This window comes from Oncorhynchus kisutch, linkage group LG6 (assembly GCF_002021735.2).
Source record: "Oncorhynchus kisutch isolate 150728-3 linkage group LG6, Okis_V2, whole genome shotgun sequence".
Classification (NCBI taxonomy): domain Eukaryota; kingdom Metazoa; phylum Chordata; class Actinopteri; order Salmoniformes; family Salmonidae; genus Oncorhynchus; species Oncorhynchus kisutch.
The window spans coordinates 64,839,185-64,845,184 of NC_034179.2; positions in this window are offsets into that span (position 1 = coordinate 64,839,185).

The window sequence follows — 6,000 nt, forward strand, 5'->3', positions numbered from 1 at the left end:
TATCCGGTGCCTCCTCCACGCACCAGCCCTCCGGTGGCAGCCCCCCGCACCAGCCTGTCTCTCTGTCTCCTCCCTACAGGTTCTCCCCCCTGTCCAGCGCTGCCAGAGTCTCCCGCCTGTCCAGAGCTGCCAGAGCCTCCCGCCTGTCCAGAGCTGCCAGAGCCTCCCGCCTGTCCAGAGCTGCCAGAGCCTCCCGCCTGTCCAGAGCTGCCAGAGCCTCCCGCCTGTCCAGAGCTGCCAGAGCCTCCCGCTCTCTATGGTCAGGGCGTGACACATACATTGTCGACATTAACATTGAGACAGACAGTCAGAGTGAAGCAAACATGGGCCTAATAAGTTACAAAACATATAATAGATGACTTGACGATTGAGCCCATGCAGAGTTAGAACATTTACATTACATGCTCTTGTAACGGCTTTCTTCCTGGGAAGGAGAGGTGGACCAAAACGCAGCGTTGTTAGAGTTCATGTTAATTTAATAAGGTAACTCAAACATGAACAGGATACAAAACAATAAACGTGAAAACCGGAACAGTCCTAACTGGTGCATAAAACACAAAGACAGGAAACAACCACCCACAAATCCCAACACAAAACAGGTTACCTAAATATGGTCCCCAATCAGAGACAATGACTAACACCTGCCTCTGATTGAGAACCATTCCAGGGCAAACATAGAAATAGATAAACCAGACACACAACATAGAATTCCCACCCAGCTCATGTCGTGACCAACACTAAAACAAGGAAAACACACAAGAACTATGGTCAGAACGTGACAGCTCTTCCATTTCTAACTCATCTGTAATCTCCTATTCCCCTATTCAGGTGCTGATCATAAATAAGTAATTACAGTGCCTTCAGAAAGTATTCACACCCCTTGATTCTTTACACATTTTGTTGCGTCACAGCCTGCATTTAATTTTAATTTCATCTTTATTTAACCTGGCAAGCCCTTTAAGAACAAATTCTTATTTTCAATGACGTCCTACCAAAAGGAAAAAGGCCTCCTGCGGGGACGGGTCCTGGGATGAAAAATAAAACCTAAATACAATATAAATATAAATACAGGACAAAACACACATCACAAGAGAGACAACACAACACTACATAAAGAGACACCTAAGACAACAACATAGCAAGGCAGCAACAGATGATAACACAGCATGGTAGTAACACAACATGGTAGCAGCACAAAACATGGTACAAACATTATTGGGCACAGACAACAGCACAAAGGGCAAGAAGTTAGAGACTACAATACATCACACAAAGCAGCCACAACTGTCAGTAGGGGTGTCCATGATTTTGAATGAAGAGATTGCGATAAACATTTAAATAGATTGCATTTAGATGTTGTGTCAATGATCTACATGCAATACGCCATAATGTCAAAGTGGAATTATGTTTTTAGAAATGTTTACAAATTAATGAAAAATTAAAAGATGAAATGTCTAGAGTCAATAAGTATTCAACCCTTTGATATATGGCAAGCCTAAATAACTTCAGGTGGAAAAATGTGCATAACAAGTCAGATAATAAGTTGCATGGACTAGTATGCAATAATGGTGTTTATGATTTTTGAATGACTGCCCCATCTCTGTACCCCACACATACAATTATCTGTAAGGTCCCTCAGTCGAGCAGTGAATTTCAAGCGCAGATTCAACGACAAAGATCAGGGAGGTTTTCCAAAGAAGGGCACCTATTGGTAGATGGGTTAAAATTAAATAAAAAGCAGACATTGAAAATCCCTTTGAGAATGGTGAAGTTATTAATTACACTTTGGATGTTGTATCAATACACCCAGTCACTACACAGATACAGGCGTCCTTCCTAACTCAGTTGACGGAAAGGAAGGAAACCGCTCAGGGCTTTCACCATGAAGCCAATGGTGATTTTAGACTAGTTACAGAGTTAAATGGCTGTGATAGGAGAAAAATTAGGAGGAATCAACAACATTGTAGTTACTCCACAATGCTAATCTAAATGACAGTGTGAAAATACGGAAGCTTGAACAGAAAAAATAATTCATCCTGTTTGCAATAAAGCACTAAATCAATACTGCAAAAAAAAAATGGGGGGGAAAACACAACACACCCTTTTTCAAGTATGGTGGTTGCTGCATCATGTTATGGGTATGCTTGTCATTGGCAAGGGATAGAGAGATTTTTTTAGGATAAAGTAAAAACTGTTTCTGTCTGCTTTCCAACAGACACTGAGAAACAAATCCACCTTTCAACAGGACAATAACCTAAAACGCAAGGGCAAACATAACTGGAGTTGTTCACCAAGATGACATTGAATGTTCCTGAATAGCCTAGTTACAGTTTTGACTTAAATTGGCTTGAAAATCTACGTCGAGACTTGAAAATGGCTGTCTAGTAATGACAACTTGACAGAGCTTGAAGAATTAAAAAAAAAGAATTATGGGCAAATATTGTACAATCCAGGTTTGCAAATCTCTTAGAGACATGCACAGAAAGACTCACAGCTGTAATAACTACCAAAGGTGATTCTAACATGTATTGACTTAGGGGGTTGAATACATACTGTATGTAATGTATCTAATGTTTTATTTTCTATTTATATACACATACTTATTTTCCACCATAATTTCAAATAAATTCATTAAAAATCCTACAATGTGATTTTATGGATTTTCTTTCTTCTCATTTTGTCTGTCATAGTTGAAGTGTACCTTTGATGAAAATTACAGGCCTCACTCATCTTTTTAAGTGGGAGAACGTGCACAATTGGTGGCTGACTAAAAACTTTTTTGCCCCACTGTATAGATAGTGGGATAGTAGATAGTATAGATATGTATTTTGTGTAGATCATTGACAACAAAATTACAATGAAATTCATTTTAATCCCACTTTGTAACACAAGAAAATGTGGAAAAAGTCAAGGGGTGAGAATAATTTCTGAAGGCACTGTACATTCCCCCTGGGAAACTGTGTCCATGTTAGGGCTGCAGTCAGATATTAATGAACTAAGCTATAAGGAAAAGGCCTGGAGGCTCTTTCTATAAATATCCATTTAGACTGAAATATTAATTGTTCCCAGGTTTACCAGACAGCTTTTCTGTGGCAGGCTGAGAATGTGCACAGACAGGGAGATGAGAGCTAGATATATTTATGTTAATAGACTTGTACATTATGTACAGTTAAATAAAGGTTACATAAAAAAAATGTATCTAATCAAAATAAACATAAAATGTACATAAAGGCCCAACAACCTGGCACTTTTAGCAGTGGGTTAGCAATCTCTGTTTGCATTGCAGCATGTTAGCTGACGTATGCTCTCTCCCTTGTGATTGCACTACACCATGCAGCCAAAAAGATTTAAAAAATATATATTTCAAAGCTGTGCTCATTGGATTTATACATTTCTGGCATTTATATCAACATAAACTGTTCGACCACACCCTTAGAAAAGTTTTGTCCAGAGAAAGAAAGGCTTTGTCCATCTCAGTAAGCACTTTCTGGGAGGTTTTATTGTTACTTATTTATTTTATTATCTATTTGACCCATATCAAACATCTCCAATCCAAAGTTAAATCTAGAATTGGCTTCCTATTTCGCAACAAAGCATCCTTCACTCATGCTGCCAAACATACCCTTGTAAAACTGACCATCCTACCAATCCTCGACTTTGGCGATGTCATTTACAAAATAGCCTCCAATACCCTACTCAACAAATTGGATGCAGTCTATCACAGTGCAATCCGTTTTATCACCAAAGCCCCATATACTACCCACCATTGCGACCTGTACGCTCTCGTTGGCTGGCCCTCGCTTCATACTCGTCGCCAAACCCATTGGCTCCATGTCATCTACAAGACCCTGCTAGGTAAAGTCCCCCCTTATCTCAGCTCGCTGGTCACCATAGCATCTCCCACCTGTAGCACACGCTCCAGCAGGTATATCTCTCTAGTCACCCCCAAAACCAATTCTTTCTTTGGCCGCCTCTCCTTCCAGTTCTCTGCTGCCAATGACTGGAACGAACTACAAAAATCTCTGAAACTGGAAACACTTATCTCCCTCACTAGCTTTAAGCACCAACTGTCAGAGCAGCTCACAGATTACTGCACCTGTACATAGCCCACCTATAATTTAGCCCAAACAACTACCTCTTTCCCAACTGTATTTAATTTTAATTTATTTATTTATTTTGCTCCTTTGCACCCCATTATTTTTTTATTTCTACTTTGCACATTCTTCCATTGCAAAACTACCATTCCAGTATTTTACTTGCTATATTGTATTTACTTTGCCATCATGGCCTTTTTTGCCTTTACCTCCCTTCTCACCTCATTTGCTCACATTGTATATAGACTTGTTTATACTGCATTATTGACTGTATGTTTGTTTTTACTCCATGTGTAACTCTGTGTCGTTTTATCTGTCGAACTGCTTTGCTTTATCTTGGCCAGGTCGCAATTGTAAATGAGAACTTGTTCTCAACTTGCCTACCTGGTTAAATAAAGGTAAAATAAAAATAAATAAAAATTTCCATGTCTTAATTTTGTGTATTTCCTGGAAATTAGTTTTTTTAAATGCAATAACTACCCAATGAAAAGTGCTATCCTATTGCCTGGATATTACTTTGAGAGTGTAATCTCTTTTTCCTTTTCAAATTAATTCCCATTTTGAGTTGAGCATCTGGGCATTGTTTTGGTACTGTGTTCTATGGCGCCATATTAATGTTCAACAGACATACTAAATAAAGCCCTTAGAATTAGACTCCAAGCACCTTTCGGGTCGTGATCGTTTCAAAGAGATATGCTCGATGTTCATAAAAATACCACTTGAAATGACAATTTATCTGTGTGCATGTGGGTGTGTGTGTGTGTGTGCTCAAGTCTCTTTCGATCTGTGGGCATCGTTCAGTTTTCTAACAGATGTTGACAAACACTCAGCCCAGACGCAATTTTTTGTTGTTGATTTTGTACCGTGACATGAAAGCCCTGTGTTATTGTTAATTATCCATAGTGTTGCACACACGCACGCACGCACGCACGCACGCACACACACACACACACACACACACACACACACACACACACACACACACACACACACACACACACACACACACACACAATCACATCGTGTGACAAAGCAATGAACTATAAAGGTCATTGGTATCAATAGCGAAAGTAATTAGAGGATACAAATCCTTCACAACAATCCACCAAAGCTGGTGAGCAAAGATAAAGACCAGCATTAACGCTCAATGCATTAGCTGCTCTTTCACATCTAGCAATTGGGCTGAATTATAACGGTTCTACACAACCATAATGACTAGTCTTTTGAAGCCGTTGGACACTGCCATATGCAATTAACTGGTACCAGTTAATTGCATGTGGCAGTGTCCAAAAGGTTAAATCTTTACCACCTGGTGTTTGTAAGAGGAGCATGTATATGACATTACAATATGCATTTTCCCTTTCTGTAAATTGCCTCCTTGTATACATAGCTGGCAGAGGAGACACATTGATTACAAAAGAGATTCACCCAGAGTGTTCCTGTTCTGGTCATGCATTCCCCATATGAAGGAATTTCACCTGAAAACTTTATGCAAATGGGTAAAATAGTAGGGGAATGTGTCCACACAATCTCATTGTAGGCACGTACTGTATGTTATGCCAAAGTCATCTAATTAAATTAAAGCTAAGTTATTCAATGGACATACTGAAATCATGCAATGATCATGTGATGACTGATAACAGTGGGGTTTGCTTACATTAAGTGATTTCACGCTAAAGTATGTGACAGTACTGTGATGGTAATTCTCACACACCCCTCTTATAAAGCTGATTGCTAAGTCTCATGCAGCTACTGTAGGGGATTGCTGATCAGCTAGTAGACTACTATGGAGTTGATCAATTACATGGACTCATGCCAAATTCCTTGGCTGATTGAATAGCTGATATCTCTGCCTGTAAACATCTATATCTGTACACTCATTTTCTAGTCATACAAATGTTATTCC